Raw genomic sequence first — 7,167 nt, 5'->3', positions numbered from 1 at the left:
CCCAGCAATTCCACTCCCAAGAGAATTGAAAATATATGTCCACACAGAAACGTGTACATGAATGTTTATAGCAGCATTATTCATAATTACCAAAGCGTGGAAATAACCACGTTCATCATCTGACAAAAACAATGTGGTGTACTCATACAGTGGAATATTGTTCAGACATCAATAAAATGGTGATACCACGTGTATAAACTTCAGAAACACTATTACATTGTGCAAGTGAAAGAAGCCAGACGTGAAAGACCACGTATTGTGTAATTCCACCTACACAAAATGTCCAAAACTGGTAAGTCCATAGAAACAGAAGGTAGATTGGTGACTGCCACTGGCTAAGGGGAGGATGGAGAGTGACTGCTTATGGGTCTCGGCTTTCTTTTGGGGGTCTTAAAAATGTTCTGGAATTAGATTGTGGTGATATTTGCGCAACCTGGTGAATATACTGAAATTCATTCAGTTGTATACTTTTAAAGGGTAACTTTTATGGTATGTAAATTATATCCTTTTAGAAAAGTCTAGGTGTGTGTGTTGTGAGGGATTTTGGTATGGGATGCTACCCATACAGTTAGGCACTGGCTCTGCCCCCAGGAAACCAGGGGCTTCACAGATGAGACTTTTGAGCTGAGTTTTGCGGGATGAATGGGCTTAATGAGGAACAAGGAAGGCATTCCACCTAAAGGGCAAAAGCATGTTCAGAAGCTCAGGAATGGCAAAGAGCACTGCAGGACAGCTCTGTATAGGGGCCTCTGTATGACAGGAAGTTGGGGCTGGGAGGTAAGAGGAGGCAAATGCCACACCAGTGAGTCTGGGAAACCCGGAGAGTGACAGGCTCCTGTATGTTTTGCTTAAATCAAACAGAAACATTTGTAGAAATTCCAAAGAGAAAATTTCAGTTTAATAAGCTCTAACTCTCCATCATGTTTTATTTGGGTAAAGCATTGGGTTTTTCTTTGGGAAGCCATGCCATGCCCCCGTTAATCCCTAAGGTTTTACTAGAGGGACTCTATACCCTCACCCCCACCCCCAAGACCATGTGACCTAGGCCTTGTCAATGACACCACCTCATCCTCCCAGCCACAGTGATTGGTCCAGAGAACAGCACATAGCTCAAGATGGGCCACTCAGAGGCAATGAACAAGGGATTTTGTGGAAAGCAACAAAAGACTCTTCTGGTGATCATTTTGTAACATATAGAAATATTGAATCAATATGTTGTACACTGGGAACTAACATGGTGTTAGAACATAGGTCAATTACACTTCAATTTTTTTTAAAAAGGGTGTGGAAGTAGATTCTCCCCTGGGGCTCCAGAATGAATGCAGCCTGCTGACAAGTGATTTTATCAATAGTTTCAGTGAGAGTGACTTCTGACCTCCAAAACTGTCAATAATAAATGTATGGTGTTTTAAGCTAAAAAAAAAAAAAAAGAGAAAAAAAAAAGGGACTCTCTTTCCCTGGGTGGCTAAGTTAGTAAGACATAACCAGTAGCCTTCTGTTTGGCCACTCTGCTGAAATGTGGAAATGCCAAAAATAAATGAAGGAAAAGCAGGGTCAAGAGATGAGATATTCCAGAGAACACTGCTTGAGCATCTGGATCAATGCCTAAAGCTTTGAAGCACCACAAAGCACCTTAATGCCTGAAACTTTTCCACAAAGTTTTTAGTTACATGAGCCAATGAATTCCCTTTTTAATTTGAGCCAGTTTGAGTTGCAACTAAAACAATCCTGATGAATGCTGTAGGCTATGTTTAGACAAACAAGTCTGTACTCAAGACCTAAAAATATCAAGGCACATTAATTGTGGAAGATCAGGGCCTATCCTTGCCACCATCAATATTACTGTAGGTGAACTAGGCATCTCCTCCCAAGAACGTGTCTGCTCGTGACAGTGACATAACTTACATGGCATTTGTATGAGCCAGTGCCACATCTGGCCTTTAGAAAGTGCTCAGGAAAAGAGGGTTATCTTCTACTCATTTGTCCAAGAACCAAGTGTGTATGAAGCCCACAACATGTGGGACTTCCCTGGCGGTCCAGTGGTTAGGACTACGCACTCACAGTGCAGGGGGCACGGGTTTGATCCCTGGTCAGGGAAGTTCCCGCATGCTGCTCAGCACGCCTTAAAAAAAAAAAAAACCCCAACATCTGCCCCACCCTGCCCCAGGAGGCAGGGAAGGCACATGGCAGGGGGGCAAGTCAGGTCTAGGAGCTGCATTCACAAACTCACAGGCTTCCAACTGAGTTTTCTTTCTGCCTTCTCTGAAGACAGCACAGGGAACTATATTCAATAGCTTGTAATAAACTATAATGGAAAAGAATCAGAAAAAAAGAATGAAAACATATATGTGTATATATATATGCATAGCCAAATCACTTTGCTATACACCTGAAACTAACACAACGTTGTAAATCAACTATACTTCAATTAATTTTTTAATCTAAAAAATTTTTTTAAATGCCAAGCTGGTATTAAAAATTAAGCAGAATGGAAGGTATACCTGATTCCCACCAGCAGTCACTTAAGTTTTCTGACTCAGAATGAAGTTTAAACTTTTAATAATTGTTTTTAGCATTCAAACAGCATTCAGAAAGGCAAACGAACTGGCAACAGAATAAGTAAACACATGAGTTTAGCTGAAGGCTGTGTCTGCAGGGACTGACTAGGAAACAGCCACCCTGGAGGGCAGAGAGGGAGGGATTCTGCTGGCTGGTTACCAATGAGTCAGGGCTGCAGGCCAAGTCCCCTAAGGGGATGCCCAGCAAGGGCGCCCCGGCCTGCCAAGTCCAAGGCACCTGCGCCTGGCACCAAGGGAGCAGAGTTGGTAAGAAAGGAATTCTTTCCCTACAGTCCTGTGGGGCTTGAGAGTCCAAGGACAATGCTGGTCTGCTGCCTGCAACAAAGGGCAAGGTAAAAGGCCCACTCGTCTTGGGAGTCAGCAGGTTACATCAGCTTGTTGCATATACAGTGACATTTTTTTATTGGTTTTATTTCACAAGCTCCATTTGCCAGGCAATGCACCTGGGTCATGTACAGCATTCACTCCTCACAGCACCCCTATCAAGTGGACACTATTATAACCCCCACTAGCAGGTGAGGACAGTGAGGCCCAAGACGGGTTAAGCAATGTGCCGCACATCACAAAATCAGTAAGTGGCCAGGTCAGGATTCGCACACAAGTCTGTGCTCTCAGCCCCTCCACTCTGCCACCTCTTCAAAGAGGATTTAGAATCCTTGGGATTCTTAAAACCTCTGAAAGTAATTTGAATATGCGCTTAGGAGACCTGGCCTTGCCCCTGCAGGCCCATGGGTGGTAGCTGGGCACTATCCATGTCTGCCTGGGGTTTCCCTCCTCCTTGGCAGACAAGCCCTTTCTTAAACTCTCCTCAAACTACCCCACTGAGGTGTCCTTTCTCTTGCATCCTGGCTGATACAAGGGAGTATCTGAAGGGTAATATTTACTTTCTTTTTATAGTTCTTGGTCTATATATTTTTGAACATTTTAAACTAAGTATTCTAATGCAGAGTGATAGAGAATTTGAGTCTTAAGCTAGAAACAGAGAATGGATGTTTATTATGGGAAAAATCCTTTGACTAGGCTTCCATGGTTATGTGAATCTAAAAGCAGCAAGTTGTTCTGGGGAAAGATGATAAACATAAACAAGCCGCCTGGTTTGCTGTGTGTGGTTCAGCAAAGATTGCCTCTCCCTGGATTCCACAGTTCAGGGCAGACGTTTGCACAGGAACCCAGAGGATGAAGTTGGGGCAGCCAACAGGGTAGTCTGGGGTGGCAGGCACATGGCAGGAAAGGCCCTTAAGGTGACTCCCCCTGGAGAAGGGCAGAGGCCCTGGAGGCTGACCCAAATTCAGAATCAAAAGGTTCATGCAACAGCTGAGGGAAGCCACTGAGGACTTAGGGACCCTGGCAGATGTCCTGCTCTGAGGAAGGAAGGCTGAACATGTGACAGCCAAGAGAAGTTGTTCTAGGGCACCAGAGTGGGCTGCCACAACCCTGTGCATGTGTCCCCAGAGTGGGCAGACCCATGGACCATGGGGAGACCTTCACTTACACCAGCGACACCTGTGGTCACCACGGTCAATCAGTGTGCACATCCAACTTTCTGGTGTCCCAGTCCAGCTTGGGAAGGACGACTGACCCCTGGAATTCTTTGACATCCAGGGGAAGGGTGATCTAGAGGGAGGTATAAGAATTGTTGCTTATGGACATAAAGGCTTGAGCATCACCTGGAAAAGTGAAGTGAAGGAGTGTGCCCCAAGTTGGTGACACAGGTCATACCAGGAACCTCCAGGGTCCCAGACCAACCCGCCCATGGGGGCATCTTTGTGTCTCCAGCTCTGGGACCAGCAAAGGTAGGATGATGTCATCCTTGAATAAAAACAACAGAGCTGGGCTTCCCTGGTGGCGCAGTGGGTGAGAGTCCGCTTCCGATGCAGGGGACACGGGTTCGTGCCCCGGTCCGGGAGGATCCCACATGCCGCGGAGCGGCTGGGCCCGTGAGCCATGGCCGCTGAACCTGCGCGTCCGGAGCCTGTGCTCCACAATGGGAGAGGCCACAACAGTGAGAGGCCCGCGTACCGCAAAAAAAAAACAAAAAAAACAACAGAGCTATCACCTATGCCATGAACATCGTGGAGAGCATGTTGCCTTTCCTGTGCATGCTCACCAAGGCGGGTAGGGTGGGGTAAGGGTGTCAATGCTGGTACCACTGCTAGACTCACAGGACGATGAGCTCAGATCAGAGCCACAGCTCTGCCCATGGATAACTTCATGCCAGAGAACATCAGATAAAGGAGCACCAAACCCTCAAGAGGTCTGTCTAACCTTGATCACTCCCAGGCACAACACCCATGAATCCCACCCCCCAGTCCCTCCCAAGGGCAGGAGACATCCTCGCAGGCTCAGCTGCCCTCCAGTCTCTCCCAAGGCTGCATCACAAAATACATCCATCTGTTCTTCTGAAACCACCCACTTCATCTCTCATTTCCTCCTCATTTTCAATTCCTACTTTTCTAATTATTCTCAGTATCTAAATGTCGCAATATAAAGAAGCAATACTTATAGAGACTATTTTACTTCGGTTTCTTTTTTGCAGCTTTCCCCAACCTGATTCTCCCCAAAGGCTGCTGGGACCAGCCCAGCCTGGCTACCCCACTGCACGGCAATCTGACAATTGGCTTATCAAGACAGCAGGATGGTTGAAGGTGCTGTCCTCCTTCCTCTGGGTCCCCACGGGGCTGAGTTTCTGTTTCCTCTGCCCTGGCCCCAGTGGAACTCAGATGTGTCCATCTGTCCATAGGGAAAGGTGTGGAAGGACCTGCACCACAAGGCTAACAGTACTTAACTTGGAATGTATGTGAGGAAGAACAACCAACAGACTTCTGGGTTATTTGACTTTCTTTCAACAAAGCACATACATCTTTTGTAGAGTTCTGGGGCTGTTAATCACATCCCTCTGCTTTATTGCTGGATCTCACAGCCAAGGGAGGGCGCTTCTTGCCACCCCATCTCCACTGGCCTGCCCCACCGCACCCCTAGTCTGGACATTCCAGCCCGCACTACAAATGCAGAGGAGCAGGGGTCAAGAGCAGGGAACACGGTGAACTTCAGACCCACCTGAACTCTACAGGTGGGTCTGAGAGAGGGCCAAAGCCAGCTGGAATAACGACCTTCTTGCCATTTTAAACAAATCAAGACAAATGTGAAAGAAGCTACCTTGTGTCATGTGGGAGTGAGTGAGGGGTGAGGGAGGAACAACTTTCCTTCCCCAAACTCCTTAAGAGGGTCAACCAGTTGGCAACACCTATTACTATCCTATGGATAAAGACAGCAAACCGGAGAAGGAAGCTTCTCCTTAAAGTCATATTCAAGGAGTTTTGTTTTCTTTTTTTAAAGCTCTGTTTAAGAAATCTACATAATTATCTGTGTATATATCTGTCCCCTCTCACTTATTCTTAGGGTTTGCCACAGAGGAATAAGGGAGGGAGGGAAGCTCTCAATATTCTTAACTGCAAACAAGCCATTGAAAACCCTTTCTTGAGTTCAATCAGTTAGCTTAATATTTGGCTCCTAGATCAGTTTGATCCTGACCGGGTTCATCTTTCTCAAAGGTGACAGTGCCCTAATTTCCAGACAGAAAATATTGTTAACCCCTCTCCTTCTCTTCCCCTGACCCCAAGAAATTACTATACAGTGAATCTCTAATCTAGTTTTTCTCAAATAGGATCTTGCACTGAGACTGTTAAAAATGCAATTACATTCTTACTTTCAAATGATTCAGAGAAAATGAAAGTGTGTGGAGAGAGAGAGAGAGAACATGTGTACACAAATATGGCAAAAATATTAACGAAAGGTAAATCTTTTTTTTTTTTTTTTTTTTGCGGTACGCAGGCCTCTCACTGTTGTGGCCTCTCCCATTGCGGAGCACAGGCTCCGGACGCGCAGGCCCAGCGGCCATGGCTCACGAGCCCAGCTGCTCCGTGGCATGTGGGATCCTCCCGGACCGGGGCATGAACCCGTGTCCCCTGCATCGGCAGGCGGACTCTCAACCACTGCGCCACCAGGGAAAGCCCCAAAAGGTAAATCTTATAGGTGAAGAGTATACAACTAAGTATTCATCCTACTATTCTTACAACTTTTCTGTGGGATTGAATTTGAAATAAAAAAGTTGTGAAAATTTTAAAATAAATAAAATCGGCAGTTTTATGAACCCCATGTTGAGCCTGCTGACCCACATCTCTGGGGGGCAGGGCCGAGAATCTCACCATTGCCCTGGACAATGCAGTCTCAAATGGCTAAAAGAAAATATGAGGTTAGAGAGCAAGCAACAGTTAGAAAGCTCACATCATACAGATGGGTTCTGGACTCCCCCACACATCACTTACCCACTCGAGTTACTGGGAGAAAACCTAGAACTAGCAGAGGTGCCAACCCTGTAAGCTGTCCTGACCCACCAGGAATGGCAATGAGGGTGGCCACAGCGGGGCCAGACACAGGACCTGCCCCCGTAACGCTCTACGTATTTGGCGTGGGGCTAGGAACCTCGAGGCATCTGTGTGACAGCAGTGCCTCCAGGTCAACAAGGTGGCCTTGTTAGCAAGTGGGGGAACCTCTGGAATTCAACCTCCAGTCTCAGCCTATTCTTTCT

This window comes from Phocoena sinus, chromosome 2, assembly GCF_008692025.1.
Source record: "Phocoena sinus isolate mPhoSin1 chromosome 2, mPhoSin1.pri, whole genome shotgun sequence".
Lineage (NCBI taxonomy): Eukaryota > Metazoa > Chordata > Mammalia > Artiodactyla > Phocoenidae > Phocoena > Phocoena sinus.
The sequence above is the reverse complement of the archived record's forward strand: the minus strand, read 5'-3'. Positions refer to the sequence as shown.